Genomic DNA, 27,100 nt, shown 5'->3' with positions numbered 1-27,100 from the left:
AAGTGCCAGTCACACTGTGGAGGCTCAAAATATTACAGTTTTCTATTTCCAAAATGTGAAGGATTTGCTCCTCAGCCTTCCAGCCAAGCCTGGGGTAGTACAGCACAGTGAAAACCCGCACACAGATCTTTAGAGTCAGGCAAATCTAGGTGCCCTTTCCAGCTCCCCCACTTACCATCATACTTACATCATGGTGTGGGTTGCTGACAATTTGGTGGGATTGCACATAGAGTATCAATGTGTGGGTTGTTCCCCTCTCCTACAATCCAGGACAGGAACCATGACCTCATTGATCTTTGCATCTATCTCCAGTCCCAAGAGACATGCCTGGCAAATGGAAGCTGTTCACTATATGTCTGATGAACTAACATGCAACAGAGAGAACTGAAGATGATATTGAAGGTAGTATCAGATGCCACGGGAAGAAAAAAACACAAGGTTTCCAGAAGTGCCAAGAGATCCCTGAAGTCAAGAGCAACTGTCCAAATATAGAAAAGAAGAGAAAGGATAAGGCAGGAGGTGCCTTGATCACTGCAGAAAAAATGTTAAGAAGCTAAAGATTGCCAGGACAAGGAATTTTGACTTTCAGTTCTTTACTCCTTTCTTAAAAAAAAAAAAAAAATAGAAAAAGAAAAAAAAATTGCTATGAAAAATTTCTGAATGACTACAATATTTACGTAGGCAGTTTTAGTCATAAAATATTTTTATGTCAATCCTCCCTTTTGTCAAAAAAATAAATAAACAGCAAGAAATTGAAACTTATTTGGGTTGGGTGCAGGGGGAAGAGGAGAAAAAAACTAAAGGGAAAATTAGTCATCTGAAAGAACATCAAGAAAACATTTGGGCATGAAATTCCAGAAACTAAAAGGCATCCCATCTTAGGTCCAGATGGAAGAAAGATGGAAGCTTCTCTAGGGAAGGTTCCTTCCAACCCTTTGAAAAGGCCCTTGAGTGAGACTCTGCCCACACTTTAGTCTTGGCTCCTTTGAAATTATGTAGGATTTTATACTCCAAAATTTTTGCCATTTATTTGTTTTTGTGTATAGAGGGTTTTAGAAGGGAATGCCTATTTGATAATTGATCGACAATTCTCCATGTGGAAGAGAATTCTCACAGGAGGAAAGGAAGGTGTTAGGGTCTCAAGCCCTCTGAGATTGCACCTACAACTTTTGTCACCTGTTCCAACAGCCAGAATGCCTTTATCACAAAGAAATATAGTAGACAGCTAATGGTGACATGAAGGTCCCATTACCAAGAGAAGCCAGTGGCTACTGCATTTCCCAGAAAATAAGACCTACCCCAAAAATAAACCCCAGTTAAGATCGTCAGCCAGACGGACGCATTTCATACGTTACAACAATGTTCCAGAAGATGGCATGACTGTACTTGAATAAATGTAGATTGTTGTTCATGAAAAAAATAAGACATCCCCTAAAAATAAGCCCTAATGGAGCAAAAATTAATATAAGACCAGTCTTATTTTTGAGGAAACATGATAGTAAGTTTCTACCTGCTTGTAAAGAACATGAGATATTTTCTGATGTGTTTGCTCTCCTTGGAGGAATAAAAGATAATAAATGTGAACTACTATCCCTACCATATTTTTAAAACCTAATAGATTCTGAAAATGGGATTATGAATTTTTTAAATTTTCTTCTTTGTTTTTTCTCTTTGTAACCCAAATAAAACTGAATATTTCATAATTAGTCTCAACATAGTTTAGCATGAAAAAAAATCCAAAAGAAGACATCGAAAAGCAATTTAAATATTTACAGAATTATTTTGAAGAGACTGGGAAAGAAGTATTAGATGGCTTGAAACTTGGGGAAACTTCTTTAAAGTATTTTTTTATATTTTTCTTTGGCAACTCCATGCAGAACTCCATTCTTCTTCTTCTTTCCACCTCAACCACTTACTTTGAGATCTGCTCTGTTCTTCCAATAGTCCCATGCTATTTCCACTAAAAATCAGTCTAGTCTCTTTCTTCCACTTCTGCAGCCTCACATGTCATCCATTAGCACAGCAAAATACTAGATCCTAGCCTCCATCCTTTCCTAAGGGAATGAGGCTGCAGAACGAGGAGAGACTAGCCTAGCAGTGCGGAAAGCTGTGATTATAGATCAACACTTTTTTAATGTCTCCAATTCTATCGTTGCTGTATTTTCTAAAATTTTTAATGAATATGTATAATTTTGTAATCAGGAAAAAAAGCCATGTCTCCTTTTTTCAATAAAATACAGAGCATCTTTTAAATGTACCTTAAAACATTGGTGTCCAGATTTTAGAGTTTTATAAATATGTACAATTTAAATAAAAACCCTGAGGACTAACACAAGGCTAATAATTTAACATTTTGCCCAAATCTAGGATTATTTTTTAAATCGGCTAGCCTCATCATTTCAAAAAAGAGTATTTTAATGAACATACAAGTAGGATAGACATTATCTCATAATAAAAGAAAAAGTTTTAAATCAAATAATTTTGCTTTGCAAAAATTCACTAAACTGTGCTTACATTTTCTGCCACCATTCACCATGTAGTGTGAACTGTGTCAGGGGCCAGAGCTGTTCTGAGCATTGACATTTGGGAACCATCAGCACAGAGGTGCTGGAAAAGATAAGAATGGAATAAGGGCAGGCCAGTGACTGTAGAGGAAAAATGAAGGTTGGGAACCATCAATGATCCATTTGAGCAGCTGTAGGGAAGGAAGAGAAGACCTAAAGCTGTGGGTCTCCAGGCTCCACTCCAACCGGAGAGGCCTTACTCTCATTTAACATATAGTACTGGGATTCCACCTAGTCGGCTAGAATGGGGCACATGGGTTCTCTCGACTGGCTAATGCTTTGGACCAATTCTTTAAATATTGGGTGAGAGCAAATAGTGAGAGTAGAAAGAAATTGACTTCTGTTGATAAAGTACTATATATCCTTTTATGTTCAGAACAAGGGATAATTACAAACACTTATCATTAACAAAATATTGTAACTTATTTACAATTGTCTTTCATTTCACCAATTTTCTATTATTCCTAACTACAAAGCACGATTCACTCACACCCAGAACTTCAGACTCACAAAGGTGAAAGCAGCTTACGTGGCTTTTTCAAATTGATTTCATCCTGTGTTTTGTTTTGTCTTTCTTGTGTTTTTACCATGTTTTGTTTTGTCTGTCTTTTTTCTGAAATGTGAGTTCTTATTTGGGATGTAAATCGGGATGTATCCCAACCAGACACATTTTGGGAGACATTCAAGGGCTTAAAATTTATATGATAAAATAAATCATTTGTTCTCAGTAAGCAGGACTAAGTGACGCACTGTTGGGTTTTAGAATTTCAGCTGATTGCAGCTGCCAGCTTCTGGACACTGGAGGATGGCTGGCTAGGGTTGGTTGGGGCTGATGGAACTTCATGCATACTGGAGTCATAAAAACATTCTGACAAAGTTGGCCCCCACCATCAAAGAGGGTTTTGTGTTTGCTTTAGTTTTTGTTGTTGTTCCCACATGAGGGCTTCTACTTCATTAGGATGAGGGACAATACACATTTTGATGCTTTTGAAAAGAAGAGCAGGTGGAAACCTGAGTTAAAAGTATCATAGTTCTGACTTATTCCAGAATCCCTTATAGCTGCCTCCCTAGGAAGTAGTTCAGCTGACCTGCTTCTTAATCTAGCTCTACAAAATTCACTTGAATAAAAGGTTTGACTTTTAAATAAAGTTTAAAAACCACAATGAATAGGCGTGCACATCAGGGTACACTAGAGGGTTATGATATGTAGTTGATATGAAGACTATTTTTAAGGTCTCACGTAGTTATTGACTACCAACCTCTGTTTCCCTGATGAGAAACTCATCCAGCTCAAACTGATAACTGCTTTACCTCTGAAAGTCAGCGTGGATTGCTGCCAGATGTGGAAAGGAAATGGGAAATAAAGGTTAGAAGACACTGGGTTTTGGCTGACAGTGTATCCCCGCAAGTGAAGAGAGACAAGTCCTCCGCCTAACTCCACCTTTCCCCCCCTGTAATTGATCGAAGCGCCCCCTATGGGAAATTTGTGCAACGACAGCAGTCTCTTCCTCTCTTCCCCCCATCCCCCCCCTCCACGCCTGGAAATTTGCACCCATTTTTTGTGCTGATGCAGACAGTTCATTTGATGTGCAGAGAGGGCCACACACAGGCGGAGAGAATCAAGCCCAAATTCCTCTCCAACAAACTGAGGAGCAGCCTGGCTCCATCGGCCCACTGGCAGCTCTCCATGCGGAAGGGAGACGTGGGCGGGGCGGACTTGGCGCTTGGAGCTGTCGTCTGAAGCTCATCCGATAATCCACCACACTGGACGCAGGAGGTGTGGAGATAATGACTATTTCCTGAATATCGTACTGTTTAAACAGCCCTGCTGCGGTGTTTGGAGAAATTCAGGATGTTTTTGCATCCCAGGTGCTGTTGGCGCTGCCTCGCTAAGCTAAACACAGCTCACAGGAGTAGAGAACAGGTGGTGGCTGGCCAGATTGCTGGCAGTCGGGGTGGTGGGGGTTGTTTGTCTTGTTCCAGCAGTTGGCAGAGGAATGCATGCTTCAGTACAATCAGTAGCTTTCCATTCTCAAGAAAGGAATGTTTTCCCTGACACCAGAACATGAAGACACACTCCACACTGCTCAAAAGCCCTTCCTGAGACAGAATGGAGTCCAAAACTGGAGGCTGCCATTCAGAATCGTCCGCAATTTATCTGTTTTTAGTTGAAGCACTTTGACTTGCACTCAAGCCAGCTCCCAAGAGGGTGTGTGTGTGTATGTGTGTGTGTGTGTAGATGTTATTGAAGGGAGGAAATAGCTCTGGGCTCAAAGGAACCAGAAATCCAACCAGAAATCCACCAGAAATCCACCTTTGGCTCCCTAAATGTCTCAGAGACCACATGGCCTCTCCCATCTCTAGTTCCCTCACTACTCCTCCCCTGTCAATTATTTTCCTATTTGTTTGCCATGGCCCCCAGGCCACTAGGCTGTCACCTTCTTGCAAAGACCTTCCCTGACTCCCCTTATTTGATGACATCGGTCTCCCCAATTATACTCTATCAAATGACCCTGTTTTATGATTCCATTGTTGTCATGCAGGGTCTCTGGTCTTGCTCCCCTCATAAGAATGAGGATATGGTGAGGCCAAAAAGAAACACCAATGGAGCCATGGACAGGGGATTCGTACCATTATATTCTCGCTGGCAGCTGCCCTAGGTCCCAGAGGTCCTGCCACATGGCTTGACCCCACAGTGGACAATGTCCTACCAACCAGTTTTGGTGTTTCCACATGGGAAGCCACAATATTAGGCCACAGAACACCACTCAGCTCTCAGTACAAATAACTAGGGGCCCGGGCTCGTGGCTGATTATCATCCACACAGCCCATAGCTCAGCCCACTGGCTATTCTGGCCCATCCCAGTATCAAACCAAATGGTGTCTGTTTGGGGCTGCACACCAACAGCCGTCCAAACAGCTGCAGCTCCTCGGCTAGAACCATCGGTAAACCAGGCATCCTCAGGTACTGGGGGCTGTCCTTCTCTGTAGGGCAAGGGCTCCAAGGTCCCCCCTAGGCAGAGCACTTGGCTCAGCCTGGGCTACAAGCTCCACAGGCTCCAGGACCTGTTGTAACTCTGTGCTCAAATGCTTGAACTAAGGGAGCTACATTGCTTCAAGTAGGCACCCCACTTGGCAAGGGTGGTGGTCTGTGCCACCCGTTTTAGGTCCCTGGGTCCACATACAGACCCACCTCTGGACGGGATACGTTTTCCGAACCAACATCCATGCTGTTCCTGTGATGGCTTCTGTGGCCACTAGGGCTGCATACACAGCAGCCAGCTGTTTCTCTATTAGAGAGTAGCGGATTTCCGCTCCTCTCCACAATTGGGACCAAAATCCCACTGGCGACCGGAGATGCTCCTGCAGTTGCCAGAGGTCCCAACCATACCCCTCTTGGGTTACGTGAACATCAAGTTCAAATGGGCAGCCAGGGTCCACTACTTGCAGAGCCTGTGCCTGCTGCACTGCCCGTTTTGTGGCAACAAAGCCTTGCTCTATAGCCTCTGTCGAATCCCATGAAGCCCCCTTTTTTATCATGTTATACAAGGGCTAAATGGATTTTTAGCCCATTTGTGCTAAATGGAATACAAACAGCCGCCAGTACCCCAGCAGACCCAAATACATCTGCAGTTGTGAGACCTTGGTCAGCCGGGAAAATGCTTATATTTTATCAATAATTGCCTCAGGTATGACTTTTGTTTTACCCGACCACACAACACCCAAAAACTTGACAAATAAGCCGGGTCTTAGGTCTTTTCCTTGTTCACTGCCCAGCCACATGACTTCATGTGGTGGAGAAGAGAGGGAGCTGCTTGCTCTAAATCTGAAAGAGAATCAGAACTTAGTAATATGTCATCAACATAGTGAAACAAGATCACAGAGGACGGGTGATCCCACTGTGCCAAGTCCTAAGCTACGAGCTTATGGCAGATAGTGGGGCTGTGCACATATCCTTGCAGAAGGACTTGAAAAGTCCATTGCCGCCTGTCCCAAGTAAAAGCAAACTGCTCTTGACATTCAGGTGCAATGTCAATGGAGAAAAAAGCATTGTCCAAGTCCACTACATAGTGGTATGTTCCCAGGCGGACAGTCAGACAATGTATCAAATCGTGTATTGAAGGCACTGCAGCATGCAAGGGTGGTGTCACCTTATTTAACTCCCTATCGTCCACAGTCATTCGCCAGGTCCCATCTGGCTTCTTGACAGGCCACACTGGGGAGTTAAAGGGACTGTGCGTTGATCTCACAATATGTGCCTTCTCCAATTCCAATATTGTACAACCAATCTCCTCCTGTCCTCCCAGAAGGCGGTACTGTCGCACTGTAACCACGTGCCGGGGCTGCGGCAACACTTGAGGAGGGTGGTGAGCACGCCCACGTGTCACCACTCTCACCACCCAGATCCAGAGACGGAACTTTCCAACCGATATCTGTAAACTGAGGTCATGTAGCATATCCACTCCTAGAATATACTCCGGAACAGGGGAGACATACACATTGTAGGTATGGGGGGTGGGGAAGCCATACTATACCCAGTGGAAAGGAAGCAGCTTTCACAGTCACAGTCTTTCCCCCGTAGCCATCGATGCAGATTGCTGGTCCGGGGAACAGTTCTGGGTTCCCATAAACAAGACTGCAGTCTGCGTCAGTGTCAACTAGGGACAAAACCCTCTGCACATTAGAAGGGGACCAATGTATGGACAGTTCCACGTGGAGTCTCCGGTTTCCGCTCGTCCCCTCTGAGCAGGTTATGAACTCAATCATTGCTAGGTTGCTGGCAGCAACCCCTCCCCCCCCACCCCGGGGCCCAAAGGTTGCTCATGCTTTACCTTTTGCTTCACGATGGGCTGGGTGTGGGGTTTGGGAGCTACATTGTCTCAATTCGCTTGATCCACCTCTGCCTTAGAGTCTCCACTGTGGGGCTCCTCTTCTAACAGGAGGACCCGACCTTCCAGCGCCTCCCACCAGGACTGCTGGTCTGGCACCTGCGCTATTCCAGCAGTGCTTCCTCCAAGGGATGATGCAATGCAGTGAGGACCTCCTATAACAGGTGGACCCAAGCTTCCAGCACCTCCCGCTGGGGCTGCTGGTCCCACACCTGAGCTATTTCATTAAGCGCATCCTCTATGTTGTGACACAACACGGTGATGAACGTCCAGCCCATACGGCCGGCTGTCCCCTTCTCCTCCTCCGGCAACAGCTCAGCTAGAAACTGCAAGGCCTTCTCCACGCTGGCCAGAGAGCCATCCATGTCCTCCCACCCCTCCTCGGGGGTCCTATGAGAACAGTGGCAACCAGGTACCACGCACTGTGTGGGGGCCACACATCCTCCTGCCCAGAGTCAGACACCACTCCTACCTGGCCAGAATCCTGCTCGCTGTGCCAGGCGTCTGATTGGGTGGAGGCCTTGGTGTCAAATGCCCACAACCCTCAGAGCCCATGGCAGCAGCGGACCACCAAAAGGAAGGTGACACCTGCCATGGCCAATAGGGTGGCCTGCCATCAGGAGGCTCAAGAGGCTCACCAATTCACCAAGGGGTTACATTACTCTCAAGCAGATCGTGCCTCCTGTTCCAGGCGCCACTCCTCACGGGCTTCCCGAAACTGAGTGCCCATATGCACAAGCTGTTCCACCACCTTTCGGACAGTTTCGGCTGACACCACATCCTGCTCGCTGTGCCATGTGTCATGCGGAGACTCTGGTCCTGCTCCCCACATAAGAACGCAGGATATGGTGAGGCCAAAAAGGAACCCCCACGGAGCGATAGGTAGGGGAGTCATACCACTATATTCTCGCTGGCAGCAGGGTTGGAAACACAGGAGGCAGGAGCCACACAATCTGCAACCTGCCGTCCACTTCTCTGCCAACCAACCAAACCCCTAGTGTAGGCACAGCAGTTATATTAGTGGCTAATGGCTAACCGGTTACAGCTGACGGCCAACTAGTCACAGCTGATTGCCATCTACTAGCCGAGCCAGCATCTTTCCACGTGAGGCCGAGAGCCTGGAAACTGCTCTCTGGAACTCTGTCTCCACAATTGCCTTTACCACTGCGATGAATCGAATATTTGTGGCCCCTCCCAAATTCATATGTTGAAACTAAATCCCCACTTTGAGGTTACCTGGAGGTAGAGACTTTGGGATGTAATTAGGTCCTGGAATAAAGCCTTCATAAATGGGAGTACGCTTATAAGAAGAGGCCAGAGAGCTATCTGGCCCTCTTTCTGCCATACGAGGATACAACAAAATGATGGCTGTCATGCAGGATGTCAGGCAGGGTCTCTGGTCCCGCTCCCCACATAAGAATGCAGGATAGAGTGAGGCCAAAAAGGAAAACCCACGAGCCATAGATAGGGGAGTCATACCACTATATTCTCACTGGCAGCTGGGTTGGAGACACAGGCAGCAGGAGCCACACTATCCACAGGCTGGTGTCCACTTCTCTGCAATCCACAACCCACACTGCACCCTGCTAACTGCAATCCGCTCTTGCTAGCTCAGCCCCCATCTTCTTGCTAGCCCCCATCTACTGCTAGCGTAGCCAAGGCAGTTATATTAGTGGCCAATGGCTCACTGGTTATAGCCGCTGGCCAACTAGCCACAGATGATGGCCATCCAGTCATAGTTGATGGCCATTTACTACCCGAGCCAGCATCTTTCCACGTGAGGCCGCGAGCCTGGAAACGGCTCTCCTGGCTCTGTCCCTACAATGGCTGTCTGCACACCAGGAAGCAGGCCCTCACCAGAACCACCCAGGCTGGCACTCTGATCTCGAACTTCCAGCCTCCAGAACTGTGAGAAATAAATTTCTGTTGTTTATAAGCCACCCAGTCTATGGTACTGAGTAGGACAATTAACACATGAAATTTTCTTATTTATTTGCTTGTCTCCGCTCCCTATTGGAATGTAAGCTTGAGGTGAGTAGGACTTTGCTTTGTGTATCACATCACCACAGTCATAGGCCCTAAAACAGCATGAGGCAGATAGTCAACACTCAGTAAATGCATGATCTTTTACACCCAGTACCCTCTGCAATGAAATTTTTGTGATTATTGGTTCAAATTCCCAAGAGAGATCATCTGCTTGGTTCTCTACCAGCAAATATACTTATGTCTTTAGTTCTTGAAACCATCCTTGGTCCAATCAGCCAGGTCAAGGGGGAGCAGTAATGGACTGCCCCTTCCAAGGGAATGTGAAGCGATGGGTCTCTAGAGGGATCTACAGGTGAATAAGATACTGATATTTGTTTCAGAGGGGACTCACCACCTTTGCAGAGTTACTTCCCACTACAAATGTCTGTATACAAGTGTGTGTGCAACCCATTCTCTACCCCATTCACGTGAGCCACTCGCCGTGAAGACACCTGGCTCAGATTAGGCACTCAAAATTTCTTAGGTCACCCTATATTCCCTGCTTCCAGATCTTGCCTCAAGCTGTTTCCTCTCTGCCAGAAAGGCTCGCCCCAACTAGCCCAATGCCCTCTATCAGTCTGTAGATGTTAGAGCCTCATTTTAGAATTCTACTCAGATTTCACCCCATCCCGGGTTCCATCATTCCGAATTAGTCACACCTTTCCCCAAACTTAGAAACCACCTTGTTACAACCTCTTTTAAGGATTTACTCCATGCTTCTTTCCAAAAGAAAGGTAAGAATCAGATGATAGATTCCACACAAAGACCCCTAATAGTCTTATTCACAGTAAGATGAAGATAAAGCATGACATCCATGCCAGATACGAGAGGCTATGAGTATGTTCACATAGAGGGCCTGGGTTCCTGAAGAAGGCCATGGAGAGTGTCAGTGCAGCATAAAATGGCATGGAGAGAGGCAGCAAGGGCGATAAGGATAAATTCGGCCCATTGGACAACCAGGATAAGCCCAGTCTTTACCCCAATGCAAGCTGTTTCTAGATTTTACCCCTGAGACCAATAGTTATCAACCTTGGCTCCATGTTAATGTCATTAGGGCTGCTTTTGAAAAATATCCACGTCCAGGCTCCACTCTAGAGATTGTGACTTCATTGCTCTGGGGTGGGGCCATTGCGCACCACTGGCCAGGAGCTATATCAAAACACATACCCTAAGAGAAAGTCAAGGGCTTTGGTTCCAGAGTGAATCCCAACTCTGCCCTTTACCAGCTTCGCCATTCTGCAACTCACTGAAAATCTCTGAGCCTCCCTTTCCATACAAGTAAACTGCTGCTAATAATTCCTACCTCATATGCTTACTGTAAGGATCAGAGAAAACATATTAGAAATTCCTAGAACAACAAACAAAAAAAAGAAATTCCTAGAACATAATAGATCCTCAATGAAATGGTGGGTGTAAGTATTATTAATGCCTCCCTCACAACCTGTTGGAGAGTGATATTTAACACTCTGTGGTTTAAACATGTAAGGCAATGCTGCCGACATTCCAAAATAGGTGTGTTTTAAAGAAGAAGGTTGCTTTGTTTCTTCATGGGCCACCTCAGCCCAGTCATAGAAGAAAGTTGTTCAGCAGGCCAGACTTCTCTGAAAATTAACATTGTCCAGACTCACTTTTCATTGAGGCCAATATGCCCTGAATGTGTAACATTTGTGTCAGCAACTACAGACCTGGAGCAGCTATTCTGCCACAGAGCAACTGACCCAGAACTCAGTAACTGCTCTTCAATGAGAATGCTGTGCCTATAGAAAGCAAAGGGTGAAAAGACACTGTGAGAATATCACTCGCATCTGAGCCAGGCATCTACCACATTTTTCAGGCATATTAGTGTATGAGGGAAAAGCTATCATCATGCACAAAAGACAAGGAGAACACTCTCTCCTGGTTTTTATTAGCAAAACAATAGTATCCATTTCCCAAATTCCATTAAAGAGACACTTCCTGGTGCTTTTCACTGTACTTGACCCCCTTCCCACCCAAAATGGGCACTAAATCTAACACACAATGATATGAAGCTGAGAGCTTGCAAAGTCTGGCCTGATTTCAGCCAAGTTGGTGTGTAAAATAGATTTGTTGTAGTTATAGTCTGAACCACTAGAGAAGAGGAAAGAGCAGATTTTCATCTGGATAATTATTTATTGGCTTAATTTATGCTTGTGGAAATATTGATGAGCCTATTTAAAATACAAGATATGGACAAGTCAAGGAACAACTGGAGCTACCAAAAGCTGAAAGAAAACATCCTCCCTTAGAGCCTCAAGAGGGAGCACGGCTCTGTCCACACCCTGACGTTGGACTTCTGGCTTCCAGAACTGTAAGAATGTAAATGTGTGTTGTATTAAGTCAAAAATTAATTAATTACTTAAATCAAATTAAATTACTTGATTAATTAAATTAAATACAAGATATGGGAAGAATTCCAATGTCGGAATCAATGGATTAAATTTAGACAAACTCTTGCAAGACAATCAAAAAATATCTATGATAAAAGTATCCTAATCAGGACCCTAATTCATGAACTGACCTATTGATTTTTCTCAGCTATGAACATCAGCCAGTGTTTGGTCATCATCCTTGACAGTAGGGGTTAAAAACAGGGCCCACTATCTGTTTTTGTAAATAAAGTTTTATCGAAACACAACCACATTCATTTTTTTACATATCATTTATGGCCGTTTTTATGCTACAACAGCAGAGTTGTATAGTTGCAAGATTATATAGCCTGAAAAGTTGAAAATATTTCCTATGTTGCCCTTTATCAAAAAAGTTTGCCAAGCTCTGCTCCATAGAAACATAGCATGATATCATTTCCCCACCAAAAATACTTAAACACAATAGTTTAAGTGAAAATATATTAAAATATACGTTTGACGATTTATGCTTTATATGGAGTATATGAAATAGCAATAATGTGTTTATTATGTGTCACATGCCATTTGGGAAAAATTACTAAGTAAAATTACTTCATACCACTAAATATCTATTTTTATATAGATATGAGTTATGCTAACAGCAAAGATTTCATTTCCATCATTATTAGTAATTAGTAGGTGGTTAGTTATCTTCACCTATCATGAAAACTTGGAAAAGAAATACAGTTCATATTACTTCTATCTTAGTTTTTCCACATATCAAATGTAAGAGGAAATGGAATGGGTGTATTTGATTCAACTCAGCACTTTCTAACAAGGATGAAATAGTGTCAATTATATGCACTGCAGTTGTTTTAAAGTAAACTGAAACATAAAATATACTCAATTTAATTAAAGCATAAAAATAAAATGAAGTATCAATAGTAAAAGAATGAGAACAGCAGTATTGCTATGTTAATCTTATTTATGCATCTAGATTTACAGCATTCAAAATTGTGTGGGTTTTAAACAGTCATTAATGGGAATCTGGTTAAAATAGAGCAACAAGGGGGGGGGGTTGCAATTTAAATAAGTGGCATTTTTCTTTTTGCACTTAGCCATCTTCTAAAGAAGGAGGCTATTAAAATTTTAAATCAGTTTTTAATGAAAGTTTAGTGGTATAATATTTAATTGAAAACAACACCAGATGTTCTTTATCAAAACATCTTTCATAGTGGCTAAATCAAGGTCTGAGAAGTTATTTAATGAGATAATTGTTGGTCTGTGAATACAGCAGCAATTTCTTATTGTAATACTAAAACACACAAGTTTGGAGGCTGGCCAGGTTCTGTCAGCTGCTGTCTGCTTCTCATATCTTTCCTTGTGTGGTCCAAGTAAAGATGGTCGCTTGGAACACCAAATCTCACAATCCGAAACCAACAGATAAAAGAAGGGATCAGTGCCCTGGGAGATGGGCACCCTCCCTTTGAACCACAGGAAAAATTCCACTAATAAGATATTGGACATAGACTGTGAGGTGCACAGACACACGAAAGAAAGGGAAGTCACAGAGCTGGGCTTCAATGAAGAGTTAATGTCAGACAACAATATTTGACAGTTGTGGTAAGCAGAATTTTAAACTGACCACCCAAGATTTCCTATCCTAATCTTCTGGACTGTAAATATGATCAGATATCATGCCCATGATTATGCTACACTAGGTGGCAAAAAAAGAGATTTTGCAGATATAAGTATTACTGATCAGTTGATTTTAAGTTAATCAAAAAGCAGATTATCCAGATCAGCCTAATTTAATCACACGCACCTTTTAAAGGCAGAGAGTATTCTCTGGCTGGTGGCAGAGGAGGAAGTCAGAGAGACTTGAAACACTAGAAGAATTCGACAATGTTGTTCCTGGCTTTGAAGATGGAGAAGTCTACACACACGAGATTCCAGAGAGCTGTCCAGCCAAAGGCCAGCAAGACAGCGGGGACTTCAGTCCTGAAACCACTGGAATTAAATTCTGCCAACAACCTGAACGGTTGTGTAGATTCTTCCCCCACACCCTCTAGAGAAGAACCCAATACAGCCCACCCTTTCATTTCATCCTGAGCAGAGAACCTAGACAATTCTGCAAGCTTCTAAACTTGTGTTAATTTGTTAAGCAGCAACAGAAAACTAATACAACCACCATCTCCTCCATTTTTAAGGCCAAAATGACAGGACATTTCCAAAGCAGCTATTGGCTTTTCTTATTGAGGCTCTGCTTGATCAAATTCCTAAGACTACTCCCCCTACATATACACACACCCACCCCCGACACTCATCATGAAATTAATACTTCCTCTCTTGGGAAGAAAAGATGGAATTGAGAATCAATGAATGTTAAGCAAATTACATTGAAATCTGCAAGCACCTTTTCCAAAAAATAAAATAACTGCAACAGGTTGGAGCACATAGTGCTTGTGAGATTCCTGGGAGACACATCTCTCCACAAAAGTTGTGTTCAGTGTCGCTACTATAGAGCAGAAGTGGACTTAACTATGAAACGGCTTTAAATGGGGCAATTAAATTCAGATTGGATATTAACACTGACCATCACTTCTGTGACATGGGAGATAATAGCAAGGGATAAAACAGCCCCATGCCACCCCGTTTGAATCAGCCCGTTAGTGAGCAGAACCCTCTGTGTCCACTTTGCCCTTAAAGGTGAAGGACTAGAACTACTTAGCCTTTTGGGGTGGGCGGAGTGGGGGGGAATGTATCTCACAGCAGGGGGCTGAAACCAGTATGGGGGTATATTCAAATGTCACTTACTACTCTTTGAGACAGAGAATAAAGAGCAATAGAAAACCCCTTTGACGCCTTAGAACCTCTGTCTTATTGCTTATTTTAAAAGCATGAAGAAGGAGAATCCCCAAATCTCGGTAGGTCTGAGGAACTCCATGGACACAGAGGAGGTTGTGCTTTTCAAGGATTGTTCTCCAAGAAACCTTCCCATCAGCAGATGGCTCAGAGATCCAGCTAGTAAGTCTTCGCAAGTTGGGCTAGAAAGACCAACCCTACACAAATGAGTTTCCCTTTTGTCCCAGTCACCATTTTAGCTTCATCAGTGTTCACATAGGATGTTTTTAAGCTTTTTTGTAAAGCTGTTGAAAGATTTTCAAACTTAAGGCAAACATTACATATCTTTAATATTCTATGTGTGGCTTGCAAAGCCATTTAGCCCTAAGGGCCACAACAGAGCTACCCACCCTCATCAATATCCTGAGGAGTCCTTCCAACAAACATGGGAGGAATCAAGTGAAGATGGAGGAGCAAAGAAAAAGGAAAAGAAAGCTGTGTTTACATAATTCCCCCTAATTTACTGAGAGGAGAAGGTCCAACAAGTGATCTATTTTATCCTATTGATCAATTTTGACAAAAATCTTTGGTTTAGTAATCCTGTGAAAACACCAAGGAAAGCACAGGAAATAACTGAACAATAACATTTGAGGGTTAATTATATCCCAAGCACTATTCCAAGTGCTCTATGTATATTAGCTCATTTAATGTCCCTATAGCCTTGTGACGCAGGTATCACTCTTATGTTCTAGACAAGAAAATTGAGGCACAGAGCAGTTAAGTTACTCAAGATCATACAGTTAGAAAGTGCTGGAAACTGGAATAGGAGAAGAAAGGGATGTTCCCCCCCAAAAAAAAATCTGAAGATTATATGGCAACTAAGATGTCTTAGGCAACAGAGAGCTAACCAGTGGGAGGTGAACAGAGAAATTATTCATTAATTCATTCATTCATCCATTCATGCATCACTGGGCTGAGTGCTAGAGATACAGTAATAGTAAACCAGTTTTTAAAGCTAGTCGTTATACTGAGATTGCTGTCTGGTGGTTTGATACAGTGCAACAAAACTAAGATGGAGAAACTGCCCAACAGGGGCCCTCTGCCAGACCTGAGGGTTAAGAAAAGGCTTTTCCAACAGACAGTGATGTCTGAGCTGAGACCTGAGGATGAGCAAGGAGGCGCTGGGGGAGTCAGAGCACAGTGGCTTAGCACTCTGGGTTTTTGCTTTCCCTGAGCTCTGAGTGTTTTAAAAATAGACCCAAAAAGAAGAAAAGAACAAAACTCTGACAGCCAAATTCCAAATGAGCCCAGTCATAGTTTATTTTTCCTCCTATCCTAAAAACCCCCAGGGAAAGAGAAAGGGTTCGGCAAAGGCGGGGCAGGATGGATCGATTGGGAATGTCTGGGAGGAAGGAAGCTCTCCAGGGCAAATCCAGCTACCGAGGCTGTGGGGGAGCATGCCTGGGGTGTGACATGTATGTGGAGAATAGGACACAGATAAGTGAGAGTAATCCAAATGAGTAGCCAACCCAGAGAGGCCTAGCAAAAAGGCCTTGAACTTGTAGAGCAGACAATGCAGAGGTCTACACTGGCATATGGGTATCAGACAGACCTGGCAACAAACTGCAGGAGTCAGACTTGGCTGAGGTTAGAAACAAGACAAATCTTAGAAGGGAAATGGGCAAAGGAGGCAGGGTTCCATCCCAGAGAGAGAAAACAGTGTCTTAGGATTGAGGTAGATGCTCAGTTTCTCCAAGAATTCCAGCAAGAAGAAATAATATGTGAGAGATCTAAAGAGGACGGCATAGCCAAAGAACCAGAAGTCTTTCAGTTTGGCATACCGGAGAGGTCAAAGAAGAAAGGTCGAGTGTTCAGCTAGAGGACAGGTTTTAAAGTGCTTTATAAAGAAAATTGTAAGATCCAAGATAACTGAGTAGATAAACATTGTGCCTACTTCTTTCCATGAACACATCAAAATTACAACTAAATTATAGAACAATCAACCTGGAGAACCATGTGAAGTCTGGCTGACAGAAGTTTTATAACTAAGGATATGAAGAAGAAGCCACATCGAGACTGGCAGGAGGGGTGGAGCCGCGAAACGGGCTGGCCCCAAACCTCCATGTGGTGGTTGAGAACCAGGAGGGATATCTCAGCCTCAATGGTTTCCCCCAGAGAAGCGACGAACCACAGACCCATACCGGCCTCCCCAGCCCAGAGTACTGGTGCTGGCAAGAGGAGCCCCCACAACATTTGACAGTGAAACAGTGGGGATTTGGACCACTCAGGTGAGACGGAAGGCAGCGGGAAACCCAAATGTTCTCTTAAAGGGCCTGCACACAGATTCTCTCACTCCCAGGCACTCACCTTGGGCTCCAGCGAAGCAACAGTAACTCGGAAGATGTTGGAGACATACGGAGACATGCTTGGGGACAAGGGCTGAAGGACAGTGAGCATTTTCCCTGTGAGGGGTCCTTCTCCCAAGCAGCTGGCAGGCAGGCACCACCCTTCCTGTTTTGAGCCCTCCCCCAACGCTACGGCCAAATCTGAATCTGATTGGTCTGGTGAGCTCCAAAGCTCCACCCTGCTGACTCACTGGGATCCTGTCCCACCCAACTCCCCAACACTGGTGGCACTTTCTCCAAGAGCAGCCAGCCCCACCCACACTGCACTCTTTCTTGGAAAACTAGCAGAGTCCGACAGACCCCAGGTGGGTGACGACTGGCTTCAGTGTGCTCTGAGACTTTTGCTGAATAGCTTCAGGCTCATCACTGGCATCAAACCAGAATCTACATTAACCTGGTGACCACAACTCTTTCCACTCTAGTGATTCCGAGACCCAACTTGCATACTGCATGAGACTTTATCAAAGGCTGAATCTTAAGGGAGCTGGCAGGTGGCAACAGGCCTTGGGGTGTCCTGGCATTTTGCAGTGCTACCCCAGGCCCTGTACAGGTGGCAGACATCCTTGCAGCGTGGCCTCTCCCACATGCCTCCAGAGTTAGCACAGGCAGTGAACCACCACAGATCACTTTGTAGCTCTTACCAGCCAGTGAGCTGTGCCCTCCACAACTACATTGAAGGCAACAAGCTGCCACTGAGCTTTTGGAGGGACAGCTGGATGGCTCAGTTGGTTAGAGAGCAAGCTCTTAACAACAAGGTTGCCAGTTCAATTCCCATATGGGATGGCGGACTGTGCCCCCTGCAACTAAAGATTGAAAACAGTGACTGGACTTGGAGCTGAGCTGCGCGCTCCACAACTAGATTGAAAGACAACAACTTGGAGCTGAGGGGCGCTGGAGAAACACACTATTCCCCAATAAAAGAAAACAATTTTTTTAAAGACAGGATAGTTTAAGAGACCTCTGGGACAACTCCAAGCATAACAATATTTGCAGGGCCGGCCTGGTGGCTCAGGCAGTTAGAGCTCCATGCTCCTAACTCCGAAGGCTGCCGGTTCGATTCCCACATGGGTCAGTGGGCTCTCAACCACAAGGTTGCTAGTTCAATTCCTCGCGTCCCGCAAGGGATGGTGGGCAGTGCCACCTGCTACTAAGATTGAACACAGCACCTTGAGCTGAGCTGCCGCTGAGCTCCCAAATGGCTCAGTTGGTTGGAGCACATCCTCTCAACCACAAGGTTGCTGGTTCAACTCCCGCAAGGAATGGTGGGCTGCGACCCCTGCAACTAGCAACGGCAACTGGACCTGGAGCTGAACTGCGCCCTCCACAATTAAGACTGAAACAACAACAACTTGAAGCTGAACGGCACCCTTCACAACTAAGACTGAAAGGACAACAACTTGACTTGGGGGGAAAAAAAGTCCTGGAAGTACACACTGTTCCCAGTAAAGTCCTGTTCCCCTTCCCCAATAAAAATCTTTAAAAAAAAAAAAAATGCAACATTTGCATCATAGCGGTACCAGAAGGAAAAAAGAGAAAGCAAAGGATTGAGAACCTATTTGAAGAAATAAAAACTGAAAACTTTCCTAACCTTGCAAAGGAAATAGACATACAAGCCCAGGAAGCAGAGAGTCCCAAACAGGGTGAACCCATGCAGGCCTACACCAAGATACATTATAATTAGAGTAGCAAAAGTTAAAGACAAGGAGAGAATCCTAAAAGCAGCAAAAGAAAGTCAACAACTAACTTATAAGGGAGCTCCCATAAGCTTGTCAGTTGGTTTCTCAACAGAAACTTTGCATGCCAAGAAATGGCACAAAATAGTCAATGTGATGAAAAGCAAGGACCTACAACCAAGATTACTCTACCCAGCAAAGTTATCGTTTAAAAATCAAAGGACAGATAAAGAGCTTCCCAGATAAGAAAAAGCTAATGGAGTACATTACCACCAAACCAGTACTACAAGGAATGTTAGAGGGACTTCTTTAAGATGGTGGTGGATCAAAATTATTCATAATAAAATGGCAATAGCTACATATCTATCAACAATTACTTTCAATGTAAATGGATTAAATGCTCTAATCAAAAGACATAGGAGGAGTGAATGGATAAGAAAATAAGACCTTTACATATGCTGCCTACAAGAGATTCACTTCAGATCAAAAGACACACACAGGTGGAGTGTAAAGGGATGGAGAAAGATATTTCATAAAAATGGAAAGAAAGAAAGAAAGAAAGAAAGAAAGAAAGAAAGAAAGAAAGAAAGAAAGAAAGAAAGAAAGAAAGAAAGAAAGAAAGAAAGAAAGAGGAAAGGAGGGGAGGGGAGGGGAGGGGAGGGGAGGGGAGGGGAGGGGAGGGGAGGGGAGGGGAGGAGAGGAGAGGAGAGGAGAGGAGAGGAGAGGAGAGGAGAGGAGAGGAGAGGAGAGGAGAGGAGAGGAAAGGAAAGGAAAGGAAAGGAAAGGAAAGGAAAGGAAAGGAGAGGAAAGGAAGAAAACCTGGAGTAGCAATACTTATACCAGACAAAATAGACTTTAAAACAAAGGCTATCATAAGAGACAAAGAAAGACCCAGTAATCCCACTTCAGGATATTTATCTGAAGAAACCCAAAATGCTGCTTCAAGGGGACGTATGCATCCACATGTTCATTGCAGCACTGTTTACAAGGGCCAAGACATGGAGGCAGCCTGGGTGTCCATTGATGGAAGAATGAATAAAGAGGAGGTGATAAATATATACAATGACATATTGCTCGGCTAGGGAAGAGAATGGGTTCTTGCCATCTGTGGTAACATGGATGGATCTAGAAGAAACTATGCTGAGTGGAGTAAGTCAGACAGAGAAAGACAGATGCAGCAAGATTTTACTTACATGTGTAAAGAAAAGAATAAACAAAACAGAAACAAACAAAAAAGGAAAGAAAATGGTAGAAAGTTGGGCATTCTTCTTATCAAACTGGGGGTAGTAAGTCAACAGTACTTATTTGGGTATAAACCCTCAATTGACTAGAGTTGCCTTAAGAGTTGCCCAGATTAAGAATTCTTTATGTTCTAACTGGTTTAATGCAGTTATACCTGGAAATAGCTTTTCTTGCAAATGCTATTGGTATAGACATTCCAGCTATGTGACCTAAGGAAAATTATCTAGCATCTCTGTGCCTCAGTTTCCCCTTACTGTAAAAATTAGGATCATACAAGAACCTACATCAGAGAGTTGTTTTTGAGAATGAAATGAACTCCTATAAAACATTTAGAACCGTGTGCCCAACCCATGGTAAGTACAGATATTGACTATCACTTACTCTAGGCAGTGACTGAGTACTCGGCAGACATTCTTTCTTTTAATCCTCGCAATAATCCTGAGAGTTGGTATAATTATTATTGGCTGCATATTTTAAATGAGAAAATGTAGATACAGGGAGGCTAAGTAACTTCTTCAAGGCTATGTAGGCTATTGAAACACAGGTATGCTGGGATACAATCCACAACTCTGCAGCAAGAGATGGGACTCAGAAATTTTAAGTAGGTCTCTCTCTTCCTGGACTATTCTCCCAGAGTAACTGTAGAATTTGAAGGCATAATAATGCATGCAAATGTACTTTGAATGACTTGCCATGTAAGCTATTGTTCTTAATAAGGGTAGATCTGTCACTTCTCGTCACTTATTTATTACCTGATAGTTTCTGATATTCAAAGAAAAAGAAAGGATCATTTTGGAGACGGACTTATAGTGAGGGCTTCTGTGACTTACACGCTGGACCCTGAGACTTCACCCCGACCCTCTACACTAGAGGTAGAGTCCATGTTGGTGGACTGAGAGAGGCAGGGCTGTCGCCTTGACAACGGATCTCATTGGCATTTCAAAGTGAAACACTTAAAAGATTGGCTGCGGAGGTTTCCAGAGGTCTACCCCGGCTCACTGGTTGGATGAGGGGAGGGTCTTACTACTTTCCTTAGGGCCTGTTGCTTGGCAACCGATTTGCGTCCTCCCGCTAAGCGGACACCCAGTTACACCTGTGAAGCAGAGCCGTCAATCCGCTACCACCGCCAAAGGCTTACACCTCTTACTCCCACTGCACTTAAAAACAGCACGGGGGTGTCCCAGGTGCTCGTCCAAGTTTGCTTTGAGACTGAGCTGTGGGCTGACATTGCAGGGACACACAGCCGTGGAGAACGTACGTGCCTAAGTTTTCTTTCTGGAAGTTTTCGTTTAGAGGCGTCAGAAGAGAAAAGAAAGTCACTGTTACATGCCCAACGTAGAAGCCACTTATCTGGGGAGCACACTGCGTTCTGTGGCTCTAGACAGTAAGTAACTTAGGCCAGTTAACCAGGTGTGGCAGGGTGACCCATAACCTCACACCCCTTCCTCCCAGTAAACCCTAGGGGTGTGGGACAGGTGCCAGACCCTTTGCTGCCTTACCATGCACTGCAGAGCTTACTTCGTGCTTCAAAGAGACTTCCAAGAGTTGAAGAACAACAACTATGAGGGCATTACTGCCTTTCCTGTAAGTGAAGATATGATGGAATGGGAAGCTAATATTGAAGGTCTACAGAATACATTTTGGCGTAGAATATTCTTTCAACTGACAATAAATTTCACATCAGAGTACAATTTTGTCCCTCCAGTTGTGACGTTTAGAACCATTCCTTTTCATCCAAATGTAGACCAGCATACTGGTCGACCCTGTATAGACTTTTTGGACAACCCTGATGAGTGGAACACAAGCTATACATTGAGTAACATCTTACTTACCCTGCAGGTTATGCTTTCTAATCCAGTGCTAAACAATCCAGTGAATTTGGAAGCAGCCTGAATGCTGACTGGAGATGAAACTACATACGTACAAACTAATCGTTCGAAGACTTTTCCACGAGTCATTACAATCAGTGAAAGATGACAGCTCTAAGTCATCTGAAGACTCACATAAATTTGTCAAATCAATTAAAGTTTCATTTGATGATTATTACAAGACGTGGTGTGAAATAGCTACATCAAAAGCTGCAGAATGTTACAGAACTCCATTGCTCGAAGATCCAAATTTCATTGAAGAGTATTATAAATGGAAGAAAAGGGAGCTACAACATCCTAAAGAATGGAATTTCAAATATGCTACCACCAAAGCTCGGCATGCCAGAGAAAATAACAGGCCTTACAAAGCCTGTTATCAAACCGGAAGACTTCGTCTCTGCCCAACCCCAAATTCACAAATTGAAACGGATATTGTCACAAAGATTAATGAAACGGAGGAGGTGGGGAAGAGTGATGGTGATGATGACGACGCACATGAGTCATGAGAATAAGAAGTGGAAGGTCTGGTCGCCTGGACCAACACTCTTGATACAGATACTTTAGATGATTAAGCCTAATGCTGCAGGACTTGAAAAATAAACAGCCTGAGCCACAGCTCAGCTTTATATAGCAACGTTCGAAGGCTCTCAGAACTTGGATTCCATTTTTTCCAAGTTGGTCTCAGCCTCTCACTGCAAGTACACATTAGAAATATAAGTATGAGTCAATGAAAAAAATGCTATTGGTATAGAATTACATTCAGAACATGATAAGAAAAGATTTAACAAGATGGTTTCTGAGAGGCACATGAAACTAACATGTCACTTTCCCACATTAAGCCAAATTCCTGGACTTATGAATGTCTATCATCTCATTTCCATGGCTAAAGAGGTAGAAGGTTTCCCATACAGGAGTCATTGCCACCACAAAGCCCTTCATAACGTGTGTTGCACACCTAACAGGACACCACAGTTGGATCTACTCCCCACCCTGGAAGATGTTCAAGCTTCCACTAGGCTCACAAGCCTGCCCCATGAATTCCTCAGTCCTGGGACCACACACAGAACTACAACATATTTCACTCAGGGCCAAGGAGACACTAGTTTCTTTCTCTTCAAGTCATATTCTCTCTTGAAAAATCTCATCCCCAAAACACTTTCTGCAGTAAAAACTTTACTGGGGGACCTCCCTTACCCCTGAAGGCCCTGACTTTCAAACCAACCACCAGTGCATCTTATGGGTTTCCAGGAGCCTAAGTCAGGTAACACGTAGACAAAAATTTCACCTTTGAACCTTGGAGAAAATGTTACTTCTCAATAAGGTATAGGAATATACTCAAATAACCTAAAAGAATTCCACTCAACACGAATCAAAGTAGAAGAGGGACTTAAATTTTTCCAGTATTCCCTCTGTTCTGGCATAAGATCATTTCTCTTAAAAAGCAAGTCTTTTTATTAGACATTAATGCTACGAGAAGACACTAATAAAGGAGGTAGGTTGGCATTAAAGAAGGTGGATTTGAAGCTGGATAGGTATAGATTGTGACAATACTGCAATTAGTTTGTTATTCACCTAAGAAGCTGACACACCAGCCAGGAGTAAATAAAGCCACTGCAAGAGTAAATGAAGCAACAATCATGTCATTGGGTTATCAGCTTCTGAAAAAGTAAATCTTTAGCATCAGTGAAAGGAATAAGTGTTACTCTAATCCCTTCACATGCTTTAAAAAAATTTAAAAAGTATCAGTTTGTTACTCAACATCTTAACATCCTAGCTGAGGATCTGTTCAGAAGGAAGGACTCAATGCTCTCAGGACAAACACTCAAACTTTCAGACACCCTCATAACCCCATCAAGGGCACAAAGTTTCACTCACAGTTAAGTTTATGAATGAACCCTTTATTCCCTGAAAATATTTTATTCATCCTGGTTTGATGTTCTCCCAGTCCCCTTATAATGATGAGGAGTCATTTTTTATTTTTTATTTTTCTACCTTGCCAAGGTGAATTATTCAATCAGGCAACTGGAAGATTAATATGGGAACACTGCATCATTTACCACCAAATGATCATATCATCTCCTCCATAACAAAAAAGGATGGAGTCTAATTATGGAACAACCCAAAGAGATTTCTTTCAACTTGTTGTCTCAAAAGCAATGCTCTCTAGTTTATTTTACAGGAAAATGCAAATGTAAAAGTCTGTGTTAATTCAAAGTTAAAGTGTAAAATAATGATTTTTAAGCCAGAAAATGAAGCTTCTGGAGGTTTAACAGCCTATCATGATAGATACGGCATAGTGAGGATTAGAGTTGAAATCTAAGTTTTCTTTGCAACTGTGTAGATTTGGAAGTTGACTTATTCAGTGACCTTCTAAAATCTTGAAAGGCTGTCAAATAATAAAGCAGAACAGAAGAGAGACCATCTTCCTTGTTGATCTCTAAGAGTTCACGATCTCGGTGCCCAGATGACTTATGATTGGGGATAACAACATGATCCAGCGTCACCTAGCTTTCAACGACCCCTAGAGCGTCCTTCAAATTCTGTGTCTCTAAATATTGAATTTTAGAGGCTATTAATGCCTTTTCAATTATATCATTAGCTAGTTCCCTGCATAGCCGTAACTCTTTTAGGAGATCGGATACAGAATGCTGATAAGAAGTCAGTTTCTGTCCTTTATTAAACAATGAGATTTTATCATCGAGGAATTGCACACGTATGGAGAGAACAAACATCAAGGGCTTACTCCAAGTCGAATGCCCTGCAATGTCGCTACAACAATGTGTCACGATCACTAAGGAGCCCCCTTCCTTTTCTAGAACTATCCAAAAAGGATAGACCTGGTTTGGGAAAGAAATCGGCATGTCCAAAATCAAGCTCATCACTTTCCTTCAACAGAAACCTGCTTTAGCAGCAGCTTTCACCCAGTCTCCCATGCAAGAAATTTTGAGGGTTCCTTTTTAAAAATATATTCTTTAATTTTTTCCATTACAATTAACATGCAATATTATAAATAACATTAGTTTCAGATGTACAACACAATGATTAGTGGTTTCTCTTGACTTCCTCTCACAGCGACTTTCCAAGGCCTGTATATTCTACTTCTTCAAGATCTCTCATCCGTCTTTCCCTTCTCCTTAGGGTGATCATATGTCCCTGTTGTCCAGGCCAATCTTGATGTATGCCTGTTATCTCAGCATAACGATGAACTTTTTCTCCCCAAAGTGTCCAGGATGAACAAGTGTTATCATCCATTCCCATCGCCACAACTTACTTCCAACCCTCACTGATTCACACCTGTGTGGTAGTTGTAGTTGGCAGCAGTGGATAGAAGTATCTGCCCAAACGATCTTCACTTTCATCCATTCACTTCTTCGAAATTTTAACGGAGTGCTAATTCTGTACCAGATACAATGGTAGCCCAAAATGGGCTTCCCTGTAAGGCTGTGCAGTTTGCATATTGCACATGGAGACCCAGCCCGGGGAGCAAATGAAGCTGAAATTCAGCCCTCCGTTCACCTGCTAGGCCATGCCAGGCTGAGTCCTCCCTCCAGCAGGAAGAGGCACCTTTTTTCTTGGCACAAAAGCAACTCCTGCGCGCCACGTTTTGCACCCTCTGTGTTGCATCTGGTCAGTGGGGACACATTTTTCTAATTCATGTAAAGGCACTGCGTAGGCTAAGAGTAGACCCTGTATTGTGGAAATTACATTCCTTCTTCCAGTTGGTTCCCTATTTGAATCCATTATCCTCTTCCTACATTGCAAACCTGGTCTAGTGTCTCCCCTGTATCCTTCAGCAGCGCACTGTCATCTATAAGCTCCAGTCCAAAGCCTAGGCATGGTGTGCAAAGCCCTTGGTCACCTGACACCTGCCCTCTCTCTAACTCATTTCTCCCCATCCACACCTTACTTCAGCTGTGCTGGGCTTTTTCTGGTTGCTGGAATGTGCCCAAATGATTTTCACTGGCTTCATTCCTTTTCACATGCTGTTTCTGTGGGCTGTGATGGTCATCAGCACCCCACCCCACCAACTGACAATTTACTTACTGATGATGAAGAAAAAGGAGGAGGGAGAGGAGTAAAAACTGAAATGATGATAAAGATGATAAACAATGACCATAAGAAACTATTGAATGAAACAATTTTTTCCTTGCCTACAACTAGCACTACAATCCACAACCCAAAACTACAGGTGCTGTGTGTTCCTGCATGCTAAAAACAAGCCAACCAGACGTGGAATAGAATTTTCCTCAGTGTTAAATGGCCCTACCACAACCAACCCCACTGGCACACTCACCCCCGTTCTGTATAGGCAGGATGGGGGGAGTGAGAGCCTACAGCGGGCTGCAGGGTGTTTCTCCTCCCCTCCGTGCCTGTCCCCACATCCACACCCAAAGAAGCCAAGTGAGAGGGAGACACTAACATACTGTGATGTTCGCATCACAAACATTGATGAAAAGAAACGAACCCACCATTGTACAGTCAGACATCTCCTGGGGAGGCAGGGCACAGAGGGACACAGCGAGGCAGGCTGCACGGCACCATCGGTTTCCCACAGATGCCGCTGAAGTTTGCTAACCTGACAAGTCTTGGAGATGCCCCACCAAGAAGGGTGCTGGCCAGGTACAAGAACCTTTCAGCAAAGGATTTTGGAGTGTACTGTGGGTTGGGCTGGGGGAATGTTGAGCTGGAATAAGATAGAAGAGAAGGAGGTGAAAGGCAAATCTCTAATGTGTCATTGTCCTTCATGGAAAGACCATCATGAATACACATGTAGCCAAATAAACTGAGTTTATTACTCATCATAGCAAGAGGGAACGGACTCCATACGGAACTGTGGAGTGTCTCAGTAAGAGGATGTTAGAAAGAAACTATTATGGAATTTGGGCTTTGGTTGAGTAATTTTGGGAAAGGTAGAAGGAAACAGGAACTCACTCTGGGTGGGTACAATTCTATGACTAAGTATCTCAATAAATCTTATCTACAGGGAAGGAAGACATGCAATATAAAGTTATAATTTGTAAAGTAGTAGTCTTGTTTAGTGAGGGAGGGGGGTACTCGGTATTTTGTGGGTGGCACTTGTCTGAATTGGGGAGAGGATCTTGCCCTTATAAGTCCTCAGAGGAACCCAAACCAACCGTGCCATCACCTTGATCTTGGACTTCCAGCTTCCAGAACTGTGAGAAAATAAATTTCTGTTATTTAAGCCACCCAGTCTGTGGTATTT

The 27,100-nt window shown here is 43.6% G+C and overlaps 1 pseudogene across 1 annotated transcript; it reads left to right on the top strand.

Annotated features, from left to right (window-relative positions):
• The first annotated feature begins 21,508 nt into the window (after positions 1-21,508).
• On the top strand, positions 21,509-22,448 carry LOC308499177 (ubiquitin-conjugating enzyme E2 U-like; annotated as a pseudogene). The gene has a single exon. The product of its transcript is annotated as a ubiquitin-conjugating enzyme E2 U-like (transcript).
• The last annotated feature ends 4,652 nt before the right edge of the window (positions 22,449-27,100 follow it).

Source organism: Rhinolophus hipposideros (genome assembly GCF_964194185.1).
Source record: "Rhinolophus hipposideros genome assembly, chromosome: 1".
Lineage (NCBI taxonomy): Eukaryota > Metazoa > Chordata > Mammalia > Chiroptera > Rhinolophidae > Rhinolophus > Rhinolophus hipposideros.
Note: the sequence above shows the minus strand (reverse complement) of the source record. Positions and strands in the feature narration are given on the sequence as shown.